The sequence below is a fragment of the Pristis pectinata genome, chromosome 6 (assembly GCF_009764475.1).
Source record: "Pristis pectinata isolate sPriPec2 chromosome 6, sPriPec2.1.pri, whole genome shotgun sequence".
In the NCBI taxonomy this organism is placed as follows: Eukaryota; Metazoa; Chordata; class Chondrichthyes; order Rhinopristiformes; family Pristidae; genus Pristis; species Pristis pectinata.
Window position 1 is genome coordinate 100,951,523 of NC_067410.1, and position 21,564 is coordinate 100,973,086.

The following is a 21,564-nucleotide window of genomic DNA, read 5'->3' on the forward strand; positions in this document are numbered from 1 at the left end:
AAGTGGTTGAATGTTGCTGGTAATTCGTATATTCATATGTTTATATAAACTTGGTTGTGACAAAATAGAATCATGAAGTAGAACCTGCTCCCAGAGTAAGCTGATTCAGCCAATGTGTTTGTACCATCTCCTCCAAAAAGCAGTCCCAGTGATCTCACTTCCCTATCCTTCCATCATACAGCTACAATTATCCCTCCACCAATCTTCTTTTGAAAGTTACAATTGAACCTGTTCCTATTAACCTATAAAGGCGGTGTTATCATAGGAAACAGTTTCTCTTTACTTTGATCAGGCCCCAAGTTGGACAAACTGCAGAGTTTATACCTACTACTTACATAGTGCATTGTCCTAGAATACATGGATCCAGGTAGAGAGAGTTCACGAACAGCTACTCTCCTATAACCATCTGGTTCTTGAACTGACTGGCACAACCCTAACACTACCTCAGCCGCGGAACACTACAGACCACCTCTTGGACTTGTCTTCAATTTGTTTTGTTTTGCACTAAGGTCTTGCTTTTGCACAGTCTTTATTTTCCACTGCGTGGTATAATTTTACGTATAATTTATGTTCTGTGCGTTGTCTGTAACTATGTGCCTCTGATGCTGCTACAAGCAAGTTTTTCATTGTACCTGTACCTCACTGTACACATGCACATGACAATAAGCTCGTCTTGAGGGTTCCTTATTGTGCCTTTTCACAACAATGGACTCTTGGGTGGATTCAGTAAGCTCACACAGTTGTCCCAGTTGCAGGTTGGCTATCTGTATTCATTTCCACGTTCTCTTTGTCAATTATTCCAAGTGGCCCACAGCAAGTTGACTGTCCTACACCACAAGTGAGTTAGAAGCCAGTTTACAATTTACAATCTGCTACAGAACTCCAGTTTTGGCCATGGCTCACAAATATCTGGGGACTGGTGTCTGAACTGATAGAGCTGCCCCAAGATAAGTTAAGGATCAGCCTGATAAGGTCACACACTTCCAATTTAGGCAGAGCATGAAAAGATAAGATATCTTTATTAGTCACATGTACATTGAAACACACAGTGAAATGCATCTTTTGCGTAGAGTGTTCTGGGGGCAGCCTGCAAGTGTCACCACGCTTCCAGTGCCAACATAGCATGCCCACAACTTCCTAACCCGTACGGCTTTGGAATGTGGGAGGAAACCGGAGCACCTGGAGGAAACCCATGCAGACACGGGGAGAACGTACAAACTCCTTACAGAAAGTAGTGGGAATTGAACCTGAGTCGCCGGAGCTGTAATAGCATTACACTAACCACAACACTACCGTGCCTGCCATGGCTCTTCTTTTGTCAGATTTCCATGATGTAAATGTTGGAAACTGACATTTAAGTCCTCTGTGGTGCAAGATTATTAATTTTTTTGTGATCCATCTGAGAGAGAAGGTTACAGCGAATATGTAGACTGCCTTTCCAGAACAGCTCTGTGAACTGTTATGCCTCACCATGACACACAGGTTCCTTTGTTGTGGGTTTGCAAGTTAGACCCTCAGTTTTAGGTATAAAAACATTTCCTGCATGGCCTCCTACACTGCTCATTGAACCAGATTTGTTACCATGGCTTGTTAGAATAAGAGATGATTCAGGCCATGAGGGTAGAGATTGTGGTGGTGTATATTTCTGCTGTATCCTGAGAGTACTTCACTCAGCAAAATTGGACTGAAACTCAAGACAACACAGGTGGTCAGGACTTTGGTGAAAGCAAAGTCAAGCAAGTTTAACCCTCACATCAGTTACTTCAATGCTCCCTGTCGACTGTATCCTTCATACCTTGGCCTGCTTAATCATTGGTGGTATACTGAGCTCTTCTTGGTGATGGACAAGTGAAGACCTCAATGAGAACCTTTGGTGCTTCTTCCAAGTGTTGTTCAACAGGGAAGAGAATTGATTGGTTATCTGATGGACATTGATTAGGTGGTAATAAGCATAGGATTCTCTGCGATTGTTTGACCAGATACTATGAGATCTCATGGAGTCAGGAGTCAATATTGAGCACTCCCACATCTCTCTCCTAACCATATACAGTTGTGCTGGATCAGACATGGTGGGATTTGAACTACCATCTCTGGATTGTAAATTCAGGCTGCTCGATTACGAGCGTGGTCATTTAACTACTTGCACTACTACTACAGGATGATACATTCTGTAGACATAGAGTCACAGAGTCATACAGTACGGAAACAAACCCTTCAGTCCAACTGGTCCATATCAAACAAGGTTCCCATCAAAGCTAGTCCCATTTGCCTGCATTTGGCCCATATCCCTCTAAACCTTTCCTATCCATGTACCCGTCCAAGTACCTTTTAGCAAAGACTCAGATATAAAGGGTCAAATGGTGGCAGAACTTTGACTTGGCAAGCAGCCTGTGTTAGATGGGATCAAAGTGATGCAACATGTATTAGTAGCTCACCACTGAAGTACTAACTTCTCACAAACTGCCTTGAACAAACAATGAATCAATGCACAGATACTGAAAATGCTGGCTCCAATCCCACTGATCAGTAATGAGACGAATATGTTTTTGAAGTTTCCAGTGGTGATGGGGGACTATGGGTGGGGGGGTCTGGGAAAGGAAACAAAAATGGGAGGACTGGAGGTGGATCAGAAAGAGAGGGAGAAGGGAATGCACACAGGAATTAACTCATTGGTTTCAAATTTCTGCAGCAGCTCTGCCCGGTATTTCATTGCTTTACCATGTCCTTTTGTTCGTTTTCTCTCTCCGTAACTACTTTGGGGATTATCTGCTTTTCACTCACACTACCTGATCTGCGGACCGTTTCCATTTCCTGTCTTTATTTCAGATTTCCTGCGTTTGCAATGTGGTCATTTTTAATAAACATTTCAGGTTTTCAACACAAAAAAAATGCCTAAATAATCAGGGAAGATGACTTGTGATCACTTTGAAATTCAATTTCCTGTCATTGGTGTTCAATATCAAGGGTCCTCTTTCACTGAGTGCAAACCCTCCTGGACTCCAGGAGGTACAGAAGCCTGAAGTCCCTCACCACCAGGTTCAAGAACAGCTAATTCCCTTCAACCATTCTGAGGGGCATAGGTAGGGTGGACAAGCAAAATCTGGTTATAGTGTTGCTATACTGAGGTAGTGATTAGGGTTATGCAGGTTGGTTCAAGAACCGCATGAACATAGAACATAGAACAGTACAGCACAGGACAGGCCCTTCAGCCCACAATGTTGTGCCGACACAGCTAATCCCTCCTACTTACAGAATGCCCATATCCCTGCATTTTCCTCTCATTTATGAGCCCATCCAAGCCCCTCCTAAAAGCCCTCAATGAATTTGCCTCCACCACCATATCAGGCAACACATTCCAGGCATCCACCACTCTCTGAGTAAAAAACTTACCCCTCACGTCTCTTCCTACCCCCTCTCACCTTAAATGCATGCCCTCCAGCATTCCCTTCTCCCTCTCTTTCTGATCCACCTCCAGTCCTCCCATTTTTGTTTCCTTTCCCAGACCCCCCCGACCCATAGTCCCCCATCACCCATTTTTGTCCCCCTCCCCCTCCTGGTTCCATCCACTTACTACCCACACACTTCACCCACTGGATCCCCTCCCCCATCGGGTTCCACCTGACTTCACCTCACCCTAATGGTTCCCTTTCTTAGATCCCAGCACCGGTAGCCTTTGTGTTCCTGTTTGTCTCCCTTCAGCAGCCATCTCCCCCTTCACCCTCCCGTCCTCCCACCTGGCTCCATCTCTCTTGTCTGCTTCCACCTATCACCATCCCACTCCTGTCTACCAACTCCAAACCCCTCCAGCATCCCCCCTCCCCCAACCTGACCACCTGCCCATCATCCTTCACCCCTCCTTGGTCCACTGGCCCTCGTCTCACCCTTCCCCCTCTCCTCTTTATCTTCCCTCTCCACTCTCAGTCCTGATGCAGGATCTCGACCAGGAATGTTGACAGTCTCTTCCCCGCTGAGTTCCTCCAGCAGTTTTTTTTTGCTACTACCCTTATACTTGTATGATTGTTATTTTATCTCAGTTTAACTGATATGTACAGGAGTAAACAGATATGAAGTAAAAGTAGCTCTTGTCCCACAGCACCCTGTCAATGCTTAGTGATTATATTTAAGCCTGAGGCTGGTAAGAGTTTAGGGATGAGAGGAAATATGGAGATGATGACGAAGGGGGACTCAATCATCTTCTCACTGAGTGCTGGAGTGGATAGTGAAGGAACTTACTTTGTGTGAGGGCTTGTTTTCCCATGAGTCAAGGAGGCAGAGGGGAAACTGATAGAGGGATTATAAATTATAAAAGACATAGACAGGGTAGGGTTATCAAAAACAAGGGGGTGTAGGTTTGAGGTGAGAGGAAGGGGTTTTCAAGGGGGTCTGAGGGGAAAGTTTTTTAAATTCGGGGAGTGGTTGATATTTGGAATGTCTGCCAGAGGAGGTGGTGGGATCAGACACAATAACTCTTGGTATTGGTAATAGTTTATTATTGGTATTAAGATGCTATGTTTAAGATACACTGATACATGGACAAATAGGCAAGGCAAAGAAGGATACAGGCCTAATGTGGGCAAATGGAGATGGTGTAGGTGGGCAACATGGACAGCATCAATGTGGTGGGCCGGAGGGCCTGTTTCTGTGCTGTACTACCCTATGACACTATAACAGGAACAGGTTATTAATTGGGAACCGTTCTGGGCATGAATTAGTCGATAGCTGCCTGCCATTCTGGGAGGCCAGCAAGACTGGCAAGTCCACATTCCTGAGAAGTCATGTTTTGTACTGAAATCAAAATCACTTCCTCATGTGTGCAGTTCCTGAGTGACCGATCTGATGCACCACAGAGATCTATTCTGCCCACTTGGGATGAGCCTGTGGTGAAGAAACTGAAAGACAATGACCTTGGTGGAGAGTGCAGTCTAGGTGTGAGAGTCAGAGAGACGTACAGCAGGGAGATAGGCCCTTTGGCCCAGCGAGTCTGTGCCAACCATGAGGCACCCATTTACACTCGTCCTATTCTCCCCACATTTCCCTCAATTCCCCGCAGAACCTACCACACGTCTATACGTTATGGGTAATTTACAGTGGTCATTAACATACCAACCTGCAGCTTGCAGAATGTCACATAGCTCAGTAGTGAGTGTCTTGGGGACCTGTGCTGCTGTTCATCCATTGTCAGCTCCTCACTGAGGGGCACATCACTGCCTCCTGTCCCTGAGTTTCCAAGACATCATACTGGGCCAGTCAGTGCCAAACCAAAGCCTCCAGTAATGGATTGCTGCCAGTAGTTTCCACAACCAAGCCCCCACTGAATGTTTATGTCAACAGCTAAATGTTGGCGAGGGTGCTCACAATTGTAATGTATTTGTCAACTTTAGAAAGCATTCAAGCAGTCTGCAGTGAGTTCTGAACTGCCCAGTCAAGTCTCCCGATGTCAGCAGAACAGCTTTTTAATAGTGATAAAAGCAGCAGAGTTTTGCACTGTGTTCCTGGTTGTACTGTGACTGTCCAAGATGGTCATAGGTTGCACCCTAACTTAATACCAATGAGTTCTGGGATTAGAAACGGTTGCTGTCCAAAGAGTGACGTCATAAGAGTGATGCACAGTAACGTAAATAATGCATGGAGGTGCCCAGTCCAATTTTACACAGGAATGATTGGTTTATTCTGGGTGTAACTGATTGTTGTGCAAATTGCACATAAAGATGAAAGCTAAACAAACCAATTTCTAGGCATCTATTCCCAAACTGCTGAAAGTGTTCCTTATGTGGATATCTTTGTGTCCAGTCTGATCCCCTCCAACGCCAGTTTCATTCACACGTAAACAGATATTCCATGGCAAAGCATTGGACTATTTCCATCCACTTGTTCGAAATTCCATGTTAGAACACTTGGATCTGGACAACCACATATTTATATAAACTAGGCTGTTCTTAAAAACCTTAAATTTTCAGTGAAGAATAAAACACATATGACAAAACCTATCGATGCAAAAAAGTGCATTATCAAATTGTGATCAATATATTTTGTTTCCTGTAGTATTGTGGAATGAATAAAGGAAATGACTTTGTTGTCATTTTGTGGTGTTCATTTACCGGTGACAGCAACTGCAATTTAATCTCTTTATTGACATTAAGAAGCTCAATCATTCAGGACAGCTGGAGAAGAGAATGATGCCACTTCCATTGCAGACAAATACCTTCATCCTAGTGAGCCTACTTTGACATCCTGTCCATATATCCTCTGATCCCCTTCTTTTCCCAAATTCTATTGACTTCAGTCTTAAATAAACTTAACAACTAAGCATTCCCGGCTTTTGGAACTAAGCGTTAACAGTCCTACATAGAGAAATAACTTACTCCAACCCAAAATGGCTATCTTCTTATTTTGAGATGATTCAGCCTAGTTCTAGCCAGGGAAAACGACCAGATATTTTCCAACAACATCAAGTCTTTACTGGCTCTCGGTGCATTCCTGTCAGTCCCATTTATTCCCCTGCAAACACATGTCCATTACCTCCTCCTGATACTGCCGCCTCCCACTTACACACTGGGGGTAATTTACAGTAGGCAATTAACCTACCAACCATCACTTCTTTGGGATGTGGGGGGAACCTGGAGCACCAGGAGAAAACTCACATGGTCACAGCAAGAATGCACAAACTCCACAGAGAAGCATCAAAGACCAGGATCAAACCAGGGTAGGTGGAGCTGCAAGGGTGCAGCACAACCTTCTGCAACACTGCAACCTTCTGGTGGCTACATTGCTGGTCCTTCTCCTGATTTCTAAGTTACATGGTGCTATTCATTTCTACATTTAATTACATCTGTGCTCATGCATGGAGACCACAATCTTACCCCACTGTGATAAGACTATTGAATGGTTCCCTTATACGATGAGATGGTGTCTGACCTCACGATCTATCTTGTTGTGACCTTGCACCTTATTGTCCTGCACTTTCTCTGTAGCTGCAGCACTTAACTCTGTACTGTTATTGTGTTTACCTGTACTACCTCAATGCACTCTGTACTAACTCAATGTAACTGCACTGTGTAATGAATTGACCTGTACGATCGGTATGCAAGACAACTTTTTCACTGTATCTCGGTACAAGTGACAATAATAAACCAATACCAATACGTTGAGTTGCCTTTAGCTAATTGTCCACATTCTGTGGACTCCCAGCAGCATTCTGATGACAAGTTTTGTGTGCAGCAGAATGTATATGATGAGAGAGCAAAAATACACCTTGAGGAACATACAACAGTGCAGCACAGTAGGTTAATTGCCTTCGGCCCACTATGTGCTGAACATGATGCCAAATTAAATTAATTCTCTTCTGCCTGTACAGATCCATGTCCCTGCATATTGTTGTGTCCAAAAGCCTCTTAAAAGCCACTCTCATATCTGTCTCTACCACCCCACCTGCCCTCGGCACCTACCACTTCCTGTGTAAAAAAACTTGCCTTGTACATTTCCTTTAAACCTCTCCCCCTTCACCTTAAATGCATGCCCTCTAGTACATAGAACATAGAACAGCACAGCACAGAACAGGCCCTTCGGCCCACAATGTTGTGCTGATATAGCTCTTCCCTCCTACCTACAGAGTGCTCATATCCCTCTATTTTCCATTATTCATGCACCCATCCAAGCCCCTCTTAAAAGTCCCCAATGAATTTGCCTCCACCACCCTATCAGGCAAAGCATTCCAGGCATCTACCACTCTCTCAGTAAAAAACCTACCCCTCAGGTCTGTTCTGAACCTAGCCCCTCTCACCTTAAATGCATGCCCTCTGGTATTGGATAGCTCATTTCTACTTGACATTTCTGCCCTAGGGAAAGATTCTGTCTACCCTGTCTATGCCTCTCATAATTTTATAAATTTCTATCAGGTCTCCCTTCAGCTTCCGACGCTCCAGAGAAAACGACTAAAGTTTGTCCAACCTCTCCTTATAGTTTAAATTCTCTAAGCCAAGCGGCATCCTGCTAAACCGCTTTTACGCCCTTTCCAAAGCTCCGACATCCTTCCTGTAATGGGGACACTGGAACTGCACACAATGTTCCAAGTGGGGCCTAACCAAAGTTTTATTTAAAAGGGAGAGGATAAAATAAAGTGAAAAAAGAATTGGCTAGAAAGAAAATAAAGAAGAATTGTAGATGCTGAAAATCTAAAATAAACATGGAAATGCTGGAAACATTCAACAAGTCAGGCAGCATCTATGCAAAGAGAAACAAAGTTAACATATCGGGTCAAAGACCCTTCTACCCCATTCTCTGACCTGAAATATGAACTCTGTTGTTCTTTCCGCAAAAGCTGCCTGATCTGCCAAGAGTTTCTAGTTGTTTTTTATTGTTAGAGGGTAGAAAGTACTGGCAAAGAAAAAGTTTTTTTAGTGTGGGGGTGTTTGAATGCTGAGAGTGTGCCTTCTACCAATCTCCATCCTATCCCACAAGACAAATGTTAGGTGCAGACTAATGCGCAATGGGAGTAAGCTTTAAATGCAGCAAAGTCTGTGTATTACAGATGTCACTGCCCTTGGCAATCTAACTATTGCCAGCAGTAAAAGACAGGGAGCGATCTAGTTTCTGACGAGGTTGATGTAGTTGGTGACCACCAGTGTCAGAGGTCACTTCTGAATTAAAGTTACTAATACCTGGGATCTTACACTAGTAACATAGAACATAGAACAGTACAGCACAGGAACAGGCCATTCAGCCCACCATGTCTGTGCTGAGCATGATGCCAGATTAAACTAATCCCTTTTGCCTGCACATGATTCATGTCCCTTAAATACCTGAATATTCATGTAACAATCTAAAAACCTCTTGAACACCACCATCATATCTGCTTCCATTATCACCCCTGGCAACTCCTTCCAGGCACCTACACTCTATGTGTGTAAAAAAAACTTGCCCTGCACACCTCCTTTAACTTTCCCCCTCTCACCTTCAAGCTCTGTCCTCAAGCGTTGGACATTTCCACCCTGGGAAATATATTCTGGCTTTCTACCCTATCTATGCCTTTCATCATTTTATCTACAACATCTTCCTCTAAACTGTTCTTCACCTTTCAAAGAACAGAAGAAAAAACGTTTTTCACAATTAAGAAAACTGGATTCTCAGAAATATTTAATTATTATCCTCATGTTAGCTGGCTGTTAGGTTACTACATTCTCCCGCCTTCATTTCAAAAAGTATAAACCACTGAGTCAATTCTTCCACACCTTTATTGTCATGAACCTTTAACTGGGCGAAATTGCCACGACTGGCATTCCCAAATAACCTGTATCTTCTACTACCCATGGTCGGGAGTTTGCCAGGAACCTACCCCGCTGTCAACAGACCGAGCATTGCCGATTACTTTGACCACAAGCGGCAGCGTCATACAGACAGATGTGCTCCGTGTTATCCATCCTTCCTATTGCTGTGAGGGTATCCACCACGGAGATTACAGCCTGATCAACAACATCATTTAAAATGGAAGAAAGGTTTCATTTCCTTACCTTCCGCCTCCTGCCCAAACCACACCTGTTCGATCTAATCTCTCGGTGAAACTGCAAGTGTCACCCGTTCTCGCACTGATGTTGTTTCCGCAGTTCATGTGGGCGGTGTTTCCATTCGATGGAGCTGCCGAACTTCCCCGGGGAGTGGCATTTACTTTGAGATACAGGAAGCTAACTATCTCAGATTTCACGTTGCCATTGGAAAGACACAAGCTGTTTATATCCAGTCTTTGAGGCAGAGAGAAACAGGAGTGCATATAATTTAGAACAAAGAAATACTATAGCAATAAACAAATACTTTGAATCAGTGAGAAGAACTAGAATGAAGTACTAGGGAACCAGGAGTCTAATATAAAGGGAAATGGTGTCAGTAAACAAAACAGTGCTGGACAAATTAAAAAAAAGATTGAAAGACAATAAATCCCCAGGGCCAGATCAACTGTATCCCAGACCATCATGGAATTAGTGCCTGCACTGATTGTCACCTTCCAAAATTGTATGATTGTGGAACCGTTCCTGCAGACCAGAAGGTGGCAAATTTAATGCCACTATCAAAAAAAAGGAGAGACAAAGACAAAACCCTGGATATCACTCTCTCTTCTCTCCTCTCCCATCAGGCAGAAGATACAGGAGCCTGAGGGTGCAGGTATGGCAGTGTAGAGGTTAGCGTAACGCTTTAGTGCCAGCAACCTGGGTTCAATTCCGCCCGCTGTCTGTAAGGAGTTAATATGTTCTGCCTGTGTCTGTGTGGGTTTCCTCTGGGTGCTCCGGTTTCCTCCCACATTCCAAAGACGTACAGGTTAGGAAGTTGTTTGCATGCTATGTTGGCGCCGGAGGTGTGGCGACACTTGTGGGCTGCCCCCAGAACACTCTACGCAAAAAGATGCATTTCACTGTGTGTTTTGATGTACATGTGACTGATAAAGATATCTCATTTCACCAGGCTCAATGACAGCTTATGTCCCACGGTGATAAGACTATTGAATAGTTCCCTTATACGTTGAGATGGACTATTGACCTCACAATCTACCTTGTTATGACGTTGCACCGTATTGTCTACCTGCAATGCACTTCCCTGTAGTTGCGACACTTTACTCTGTATTCTGTTATTGATTTTACCTGTATTACCTCAATACACTCTGTACTAACTCAATGTATCTACACTGTTGTAATGAATTGATCTGTACGAACGGTATGCAAAACAAGTTTTTCACTGTACCTCGGAACAAGTGACAATAACAAACCAATACCAATACATTTAGCTTTACATCAATAGTAGGGAAAATGTTAGGGTCTGTAATAAAGAAAGTGAGTACAAAATATTCGAAACATCAAATGATTAGACAAAGTTGGCATGGGGCAATGAAAGAAAAATCATGTGTGACAAACCTACTGGAGTTTTTCAAAGTCAAAGTCGAGTTTATTGTCATATGCACAAGTACATGTGTGCACAGGTGCAATGAAAAACCTACTTGCAGCAGCATCACAGGCACATAGCATCAGATAAGCAGCAGTCATAAGAAAAACATAACTTAAACATAAATGAAACACAATTTTTACAAGAAAGAACACAATTAGAACAAAAAAAGTCTATTTTATAAGACAAGACAAGGCAAGGTATCTTTATTAGTCACATGTACATCGAAACACACAGTGAAATGCATTTTTTGCGTAGAGTGTTCTGGGGGCAGCCTGCAAACGTCGCCACTCTTCCGGCACCCACAACTTCCCAACCCATACATCTTTGGAATGTGAGAGGAATACTGGAGCACCTGAAGAAAATCCACGCAGTCATGGGGAGAATGTACAAACTCCTTACAGACTGTGGCTGGAATTGAACCCGGGTCTCTGGCACTGTAATAGCGTTACACTAACTGCTACACAACAGTGCCTGCCCTTAGGAATAGTAAAGGGAAAAAATAACTGATGAGAGTTGTCTATAGGCCACCAAATAAAACATTACAGTGGCACAGGCAATAAACCAAGAAATAGATGTAGCAGAGGATGTGGAGAATGCAAAGTGATCAAAGTGGTTATAGTGTTGCTAAACTGTAGTGGTTAGGGTTGTGCAAGAACTGAACCAAGAACTGAAGGAAAGTAGCTGTTCTTGAACCCAGTGGTGTGGGAATTCAGGCTTCTGTACTTCCGGCCCGATGGTAGCTGCGAGATGATGGCATGGCTCTGATGGTGGTGTTCTTCAGCACCTCCTGTAGATCCTACTGATGATGGGTATTTTGATGATATAACTGCAGTAGATTGATTGTAACCAATAATTTGCAGGTTTTAGTACCGGAGAAGATATTATGTACTTTGAAGAGGGTGCAGAGGAGGTTTACCAGGATGCTGCCTGGATTAGAGGATATGAGTTATAAGGAGAAGTTGGACAGACTTGGATTGTTTTCTCCAGAGTGTCAGAGGTTGAGGGGAGTCCTGATAGAAGTTTATAAAATTATGAGAGGCACAAACAGGCCAGACAGTCAGAATCTTTATCCCAGGGTAGAAATGTCAGCTACTAGAGGACATGTATTTAAGGTCAGAGGGGAATTGTTTAAAGAAAAGTTTTTTTACACAGAGTGTGGTAGGTGCCTGGAACAGGCTGCTGGGGGCAAAACAGTGGAAACAGATACAAGAGTGATGCTTAAGAAGCTGTTGGATAGACACAAGAATATGCAGGGATTGGGGGGATATGGATCATGTACAAGCAGAAGAAATTTAGTTCAAGTCTGCATTGTGTTCACTGCAGACTTTGTGGGCCAAAGGGCCTGTTCCTGGGCTGTACTGTTTTATGTTCTACTGTATAACAGACAATCTATCAGGAAAGAACTTTAACTTCCAGTTCCAATTAAAATTATGTAAATTACTCTAAATGTCTTTCTGTTCCTAGTTTCATTTTCCTAGTTAAATTATGAGCTGAGCTCTCAAGGTTTTTACTTCTGTATGGGCTCTGACAGGAAGTTCTATTGCAGGCAGCTTTCATTCTGAGTATTTTTGCACAACACCAAATCAAAAGGTTCATTGAATTCAAAGTCAGAGTGTTATTTTGGTTTCATTTCCAGTTTTTCCAATTTTGAAACTGCATTGATTCTTCTTTAATCATTAAGCACAGTTGAAAATTAAGGTTTTGGGTCACATAAACAATACTCACCAAAAATATTGAAGACACACAAAGTAGCTGGAGGAACTCAGTGGGTTAGGCATCATCTATGGAGGGAAATGGACAGTCAGTGTTTTGCGTTGAGGCCCTTTGTCTGCCTTATTATTGCTCTTTTGTGCACTATTTATTTATTTTGTAATTTATAGTCATTTTGTGTCTTTGCACTGAACTGCTGCCGCAAAACAAGAAATTTCACGCCATAAGACAGTGATAATAAATCTGATTCTGATTCTGACCTGGACTCCCATTTCCCTCTATAGATGCTGCCTGACCTGCTGAGCTCCTCCAACTCCTTTGTGTGTTGCTCCTGATTTCCAGCATCTGCAGTCTCTTGTGTCTCCAAAAATACTGAAGAGTTGCTTTAAACAAATACCTGTCACTTTTTATCAAGTCCTCTTTAATCAATAATAATCCCAGTTCTTTTTACAAAGAGAAATCAACTTTTATTCTCAGACTATGATTGTTTCTTGCGACATGAACGTGGCCATTCAGCCCATTGTTTATCCAGCTCTCAAAGCATTCCTATCAATCCAATTTTCCATGCATTATTTCCCTGTAAGCTCTTCTCTCGGTCATGTCCATCAACATTGTTTGATTCTCCTACCAAGCTCCTACATTAGGAATAATTTAGAGTAGTCAATTAATCTAGTAACCGGTACGTCTTTGGGATGTGGAAGGAAACAGGGGACACAAGGTATAAAGAAACCCACAAGATCACATGGAGAACCTGCAAACTCCACAAGGTCCCGTATGGCAGGCTAGACTGGAAGGTTAGATCACATGGGATCCAGGGAGAGATAGCCAATTGGATTCGTAATTGGCTCAATGTTAGGAAGCAGAGAGTGATGGTCGAAGGTAGTTTCTTGGACTGGAGGCCTGTGACTAGTGGTGTGCCACAGGGGTTGGTGCTGGGACCTTTGTTGTTTGTTATTTACAGAAACAATTTGGATGTACATGTACAAAGCATGGTCAGTAAGTTTGCAGTTGATAGTAAAATGGGTGGTATCATAGACAGTGAAGAAGATTATCACTTTAAAAAGCTTGGTAATTGGGCCAAAGATTGGCAAATGGCTTTCAACTCGGATAAGTGCAAAGTTTTGCACTTTGGGAAGTCAAAGCAGGGTGGGGCTTATACAGTGAATGGTTGGGCCCTGGGGCGTGTTGTGGAACAAAGGGACCTAGAAGTACAAGTATGTAGTTCACTGACAGCAACATCCCCCTCCCTCTCACCTTCTTATTCTGGCTTCTGCCCTCTTCCTTTCCAGTCCTGATGAAGGGTCTCGGCCCGAAATGTCGACTGTTTATTTCCCTCCATGGATGCTGCCTGACCTGTTGAGTTCCTCCAGCACTTCTTGTGCATTATCACAAGTAGACAGGATGGTGAAGAAGGTGCTTAGCATGCTGGTCTTTGTCAGTCAGGGCATAGAGTATAGGAGTTGGGACATTATGTTGCAGTTGTACAAGATGTTTATGAGACCATTTTCAGAATTGTGTTCGGTTTTGGTTCCTCTGTTGTAAGAAAGATGTCATTAAACTGGAAAGAGTGAAGAGAAGATTTATGAGGATGCTGCCAGGACTTGAGGGCCTGAGTTATAGGGAAAGGTTGGGAAGGCTAGGACTTTATTCCTTGGAATGTAGGAATTTGAATGTAGGAACCTGACAGATGTGTATAAAATGAGGGATATAGACAGGATGAATGCACATAGTCTTTTTCTTAGGGTAGGGAAATTAAAAACTAGATGGCATAAGTTCAAGGTGAGAGGTGAAAGATTTAAAGGGGACCTGAGGGGCAACTTTTTCCACACAGAGGGTGGTGCACGTATAGAACAAGCTGCCAGAGGAAGTGGTTGAGACAGGTACAATAATAAGATTTAAAAGACATTTGGATAAGCACATAGATAGGAGGGCTTTACAGGCATATGGGCCAAATGGGACTAGCTTGGAAGGCACAATGGTCAGCATGGACCAGTTGAGCTGAAGGGCCTTTTTGCATGCTTTATTACTCTATGACTCTACAACAGGGTTGAATCCAGGTCACTGGAGGAGCTTCAGTTAAAGTAACTTCTTTATTTAAGGTAAGGTAAAAGAATTGCAGAATATTGCAATTTGTGATTTTTATAAATGACTTGGATGAGGATGTGGAAGGATGGGTTAGTAAGTTTGCTGATGATACAAAGGTTGGTGGTGTTGTGGATAGTGTGGAAAGTTGCTGTAGATTACAACAGGATATTGATAGAATGCAGAGCTGGGCTGAGAAGTGGCAGATGGAGTTCAACCCGGAAAAGTGTGAAGTGATACACTTGGGGAGATCGAATCTGAAGGCAGAATACAAGGTTAATGGCAGGACTCTTAGCAGTGTGGAGGAACAGAGGGATCTGGGGGTCCTCATCCATAGATCTCTCAAGTTTGCCACATAGGTCGCTAGGGTTGTTAAGAAGGTGTATGGTGTGTTGGCCTTCATTAGTCGGGGTTTTGAGTTCAAGAGCCGCGACGTGATGTTGCAACTCTATAGAACTCTGGTCAGACCACACTTGGAGTATTGTGTTCAGTTCTGGTCGCCTCATTATAGGAAGGAGGTGGAAGCTTTAGAGAGGGTGCAGAGGAGATTTACCAGGATATTGCCTGGATTGGAGAGTATGTCTTGTGAGGATAGGTTGAGTGAGCTAGGGCTTTTCTCTTTGGAGAGAAGGAGGATGAGAGGTGACTTGATAGAGGTGTACAAGATGATAAGAGGCATAGATCGAGTGGACATTCAGAGACTTTTTCCCAGTGCAACGATGGCTAACACAAGGGGACATAATTTTAAGGTGCTTGGAGGAAGGTATAAGGGGGATATCAGACGTAAGTTTTTTACACAGAGGGTGGAGGGTGTGTGGAACTCACTGCCTGCAGAGGTTGTGGGGGCAGATACATTAGGGACATTTAAGAGACTCCTAGATAGACACATGAATGATAGAGAAATGGGGAGCTATGTGGGAGGGAAGGGTTAGATTGATCGTAGAGCAGGATAAAATGTTGGCACAACATTGTGGGCCGAAGGGCCTGTACTGTGCTGTAGTGTTCTATGAAACAAGCTTTTCCTTACTAATTTTGTCTTCTGCTTCACTAATATACCACTGAAGAATGCTCTGAACCAATGTATCTCACTGAATCCACAACAAGGTTTATTACTGAGATCTCTTTATACATAACAGTCTCTTTTTCCTGAACCAGGAAATAAAGGTCATGTTGCTCTAACTGCTTATTGCAACCTAGAGTAAAATATTGCGGGCCATTTCTTAAATGAGCTGCTGACCTGCTTCACCTGCCCACAATATTGTACCAAGTGAAGATTAAATCATACAATTCCAGTTTGTGGCCTTGAATTTTAGGAATGGAGCTATCCATGTTCCTGGTCTCCACTCAGGAGGCAAATCTGTTGCCCCCATCCTTCTCCCAAAGTGTTGGAATCTCACTTGGATCAGGAGATGATTATTCCACCCTTCCGTAACATTGCAACAAATTCCACACAAGATTAGTGACATCTGAGACCCTGTTTCCCTTTGAGAATTCACCTTCCTCCTACGCACCAGCCTTGTATCCTGTATTATGCCATTGTAGATAAACGAGCAGGAAATGGAAGTGAAGTTCAAATGACAAGGGTTGAATTGGACTGGGGAGGGGGGTGGGGAAACCAGTAGAGGTATACAGAATTATGAGGGACATAGATAGGGTAGATAGTAAGAAACTTTTCCCCAGAGCTGAGGTATCTAAAGCTCGAGGGCACAGGTTTAACTTAAGGGGTTTGAGGTTTAGAAGGAATCTCAGGAAGATTTTTTTTTCACCCAGAGGATAGTTGGAGTCTGGAATGCACAGCCTGGGGGAGTGGTGGAGGCAGAAACTCTTGCAACAGTCAAGAATTACCGATATGCGCACTCGAATTGCCAATGCGTAGAAGATTACAGACCAAGTGCTAATAAAAGGCATTGGTATAGATGTCTGCTTGATAGTCAGTGTGGACGTGATGGACTGACAGGCCAGTTTGTGTGATTTCTGATTCTGTGACAATGTGTGGGAGAATCCAGCTACAGATCAGGCCCTTTGGCACCAGGTACCACAATGTGAATGCACATTTACAGCAGGAGTGAAGGAGCATACAAATGAGATGAAGACCATTATACCCCATCTATTAGTAACATGGTAGCCCTCCTGTGACCTTTTATATCTACCTTTGCTGTTATTGTCAAAATCTCCTATCCTTTGCTGGTAAAATATCTCTCGTGAAATATAATTCTGTTGTAGTAATGAGAGAGCAAGTGTTGTGATCACAATAAAACAGCTTTCTGGCAGCTGGTTACAACAACTTGGGGACATGAATTCATTAGATTTGCATTTGACCTAATTGTGATCTGCAGTCTTAGCAGTGCCCACTGAAGGAATAGATTGACTGCTGCAGATAGAATGCAGCAGGTAGAACACTGCAGGCTTTCAAATGTTCACCACATGGGTTCCTGCAAAAGTAAGAGATCTTCAGTAGCATATCACAAATGGGTGCTGCTGTGACCAGTGTTATTAGTTAGCTCCAGCCCTGACCTCTAGGAGAATTGGAGCAGAATAAGCTTGAAGTTTTAAGTCCAAAGTTGGCTTTAAGCTTTTCATTATACAGCATGGAAAACAGGCCCTTCAGCCCAACTTGTCCATGCCAACCAAGTTTCCTAACCGAGCAAATCCCATTTGCTTGTGATTGGCCCACATCCTCTAAACCTTTCCTATCCATGTACCTGTCAAAATGTCCTTTAAATGTTGTAATTGTACCTGCCTCCACCACCTCCTCTGGCAGCTCGTTCCATATACCCACCACCGTCTGTGTGGAAAAAGTTGTTCCTCACACCCTCTTCAAATCTTACTCCTCTCACTTTAAACTCATGCCTTCTTGTTTTGGACTCCCTTATCCCAGGAAAAAGACTGTGGTTATTCACTTTATCTATGCTCCTCATGATTTTATAAACCTCAATAAAGTCACTCAGCTTCCTACGCTTCGGGGAAAGAAGTCCCAGCCTATGCAGTTCTCCTTATAACTCAAACCCTCCAGTCCTGATAAAATCTTTGTAAATATCTTTTGTTCCCTTTCCAGTTTAGTGACATTCTTCCTATAGAAGGGCAACCAGACTGTACACAGTACTCCATATGTGGCCTTACCAACAACTTGTACAGCTGTAACATAACATCCCAACTCCTGTACTCAATAACCTGACCGATAAAGGCAAGCGTGCCAAACGCCTTCTTAACCGCCCTGTCCACCTGTGTTGATACTTTCAAGGAACTATGTACCTGCACTCCCAGGTCCCCCTGTTCTCAAACACTCCACAGGCCCTACCATTTTCTGTGTAAGAACTCTCCTGGTTTGTCTCACCAAAATGCAACACCTTGCATTCTTCTGAATTAAACTCCATCTGCCATTCCTCGGCCCACTGACCCAGTTGATCAAGATTCCATTGTAGCCTTAGACAACCTTCATCACTGTCCAGCATACCATCAATTTGAGCATCATCAGCAAACTTATTAACCATGCCACCTACATTCTTATCCAAACTGTTAATATAAATGGCAGGCAACAGTGGACCCAGCACTAATCCCTGTGGCACACCACTGATCACAGGTCTCTAGTCTGGAAGACAACCGTCTACAACCACCCTCTTTCTCCTGCCATCGAGCCAATTTTGTATCCATTTGGCTAGCTCGCCCTGGATCCCATGTAATCCAACCTTCTGGACTAGCCTACCATGAGGTAGCTTGTCAAAGGCCCTGCTAAAGTCCACTTGGAAAACGTGTTCCACACTTCCCTCATCTATCTTCTTGGTCACCTCTTCAAAAAAACTCAACCAAATTAGTGAGACGTGATTTCCTATGCATAAGTGCCGATTATCTCCATTCAGTCCTTGCCTTTCCAGATAAATGTAGAGCAAGGCCTTGCTCAAAAGCCCATTGTTTAATTTGGGTTTTTAATCAGGGCACAGGGGAAAATATGTTGAAGATACCTATGGCTGGAACCTTGTCTGGATGGCATAGGCTAGATGGATAAAAAGGTCTTTTTGCAAATATTTAGTGTGCCAGAGAAATGTTAGCTGAGATACAGGACAGGTTACTGCTTACCTCAACAAAGTGGAAAGATTTCTGTTCTCCTGATACTGGAACCTCGTAATCTTGTTCTAATGCTTAAAGTGGAATGCCACAGTCCCTCAGCATTGCAGTGAGGCCAGCCAAGTCTCCCACCAGATTTTGACCATGAACTAGAGATTAATCAGTGGGCTGCACACTTCACAGAACATAGAACAGTACAGTACAGGAAGAGGCCCTTCGGCCCACAATGTCTATTGCAAAGAATTATGCCAAATTAAACTAATCTCTTCTGCTCATGATCTTTATCCCTCCATTCTCTGTATATTCATGTATTGGTATTGGTTTATTATTGTCACTTGTACCGAGGTACAGTGAAAACTTGTCTTGCATACCGATCGAACAGGTCAATTCATTACACAGTGCAGTTACATTGAGTTAGTACAGAGTGCATTGAGGTAGTACAGGTAAAAACAATAACAGTACAGAGTAAATTATCACAGTTACAGGGAAAGTGCAGTGCAATAAGGTGCAAGGTCACAACAAGGTAGATCGTGAGGTCATAGCCCATCTCATTGTATAAGGGAACTGTTCAATAGTCTTATCACAGAAGCTGTCCTTGAGCCTGGTTGTATGTGCCCTCAGGCTCCTGTATCTTCCACCTGATGGAAGAGGAGAGAAGAGAGAATGGCCCTGGTGGATGGGGTCTTTGATTATGCTGGCTGCTTTGCTAAGGCAGCGAGAGGTAAAGGCAAGAGTCCAAGGAGGGGAGGCTGGTTTCCGTGACGCGCTGGGCTGTGTCCACAACTCTCTGCAGTTTCTTGCGGTCCTGGGCAGAGCAGTTGCCGTGCCAAGCCGTGATGCATCCAGATAGGATGCTTTCTATGGTGCATCGATAAAAGTTGCTGAGTGATGATGTGTCTATCTTTAAGCCTCTTAAACGCCACTATTGTATTTGGCTCCACCACTGCTCCTGGCAGCCTGTTCCAGGCATCTACCGTTCTCTGTGTAAAAAACTTTCCATTAAACATTCTCCCTCTAACCTTAAGTGCATGTCCTTTAGTATTTGACATTTGTACCCTAGGAAAAAGATTCTGACTGTCTACCCTATCTATGCCTTTCATAATTTCATAAACTTCTGTCAGGTTCTTCCAACTCTTGTTACTAACTGAGTCGTCATTCAATGCAATTCAAATGTGCAATGTGGAGTATTTCATGGAAGTTTTCACAAGAGGAAGCAGTTGACCAGTTTGCTGCACTTCTGACATTTAAGCTTGAAAGTTGGAGGTGGTAGGTTCACCACTGGGGGTGTATCAGGGCAGGACTTCCACTCAGTCCAGCTGTTGACTCAGTCACAAGTTGCACAACGTCCACTCTTTTGCATCATACAAAAATAAGGAAGTATTTCCGTGTCACCTTTCATCACCTTAGGACACCCAAAACATTTTATAGTCAATTAAATGTTTCTCACAGAGTCACACAGAACAGGAACAGGCCTTTCAGCCCACCCTGTCCATTCTGACCATCAAATACCCATTTTTACTAATTCCATTAACCAGCGCTTGGTCCGTAACCTTCAGTGCTTTGGTGATTCAAGTGCTCATCTTGATACCTTTTAAATGTTGTGAGAGTCTCTGCCTTCACCACCCTCTCAGGCAGTGCATTCCTAACTCTGACTCCCCTCTGGGTGAAAAAAATTATCCCTTATATCCCCTCTAAACATTGTACTCCTTACCTTCAACTGATGCCTTCAGGTTGCAGACACCTGTGTTCTGAGGAAAAGCTTACTACTGTCCACCTCATCTATGACTCTCATGATTTTTGTTCACCTCCTTCAGTTTCCCCCTCGGCCTCTTCACTGCTCCAAGGAAAACAAGCCCAGCCTAAACAGTCTGTCCTTATAACCATCTCCAGAGTACCATTAGGGCTTTTTTGAAACGTTGTCACAGTTATAAGAAACGTAGCACTCTGTGTGGGAAGGCCTCATGAGGAGCAGTGAGATGTTGACAGGTAAGCTGCTTCAGCAGCATTTGTTGAAGGGCAAACATTGAGCAATGGGGAAAGCCACCCTGTAATCAAGCGATGGAGTCTGAACCCATCTGAAAGGTCAAGCAGATCCTTGAACTAACACCTTTCTGAAAATAACTAGAGGCCATCCATTTAAGGTGAGAAGGGGGTAAGTTCAAAGGAGATGTGCAGGGCAAGTTTTTTTTTACACAGAGAGTGGTGGGTGCCTGGAATGTGTTACCAGGGGTGGTGGAGGCAGATACAATAGAGGCATTTAAGAGGCTCTTAGATAGGCACATGAATGTGCAGAGAATGGAGGCAGACAGATATTGTGTAGGCAGAAGGGATTAGTTTAGTTAGGCGTTTAATTACTAGTTTAATTAGTTCGGCACAACATTGTGGGCTGAAGGGCCTGTTCCTGTGCTGTACTGTTCTATGACACCGCTGATGGAACTTGGAGCCATCACTTCCTCACTTGGAACAGAGTGGGGCACCATCACAGAATCAAGGGATTGTGGATAGTACCATTAAGAGTTTACTATTACAGGCAGAAGGAATATTTTGTACTTGCTTACTTATTAATACACAGGAGGCCATTCAGCTCAGCACGTCCTTGCTGTTTCCAGCAGAGCAGCCCCATTTCCCCTCTTCTTCCCCTAAAGCTCTGCATATTTATTTTCTGCCACATGCTCATCAACACTCCTTTGATTCTATTACCACTTACCATAAGATAAAACCATAAGATATAGGAGCAGAACTAGGACATTCAGCCCTTCAAGTCTGCTCTGCCATTCAATCATG

General features: G+C 43.4%; 1 protein-coding gene across 1 annotated transcript in view; it reads right to left on the minus strand.

The window, feature by feature from the left end:
- The window catches only part of si:ch73-206p6.1 (phospholipid scramblase 1), a 46,330-nt gene extending 36,710 nt beyond the window's left edge, over window positions 1–9,620 (minus strand). The window contains exon 1 of the mRNA XM_052017690.1: window positions 9,507–9,620. The gene's annotated coding sequence lies outside the window, so the exon portion shown is untranslated. The remainder of the gene's footprint in view (window positions 1–9,506) is intronic.
- Between the last annotated feature and the right edge of the window lie 11,944 nt (window positions 9,621–21,564).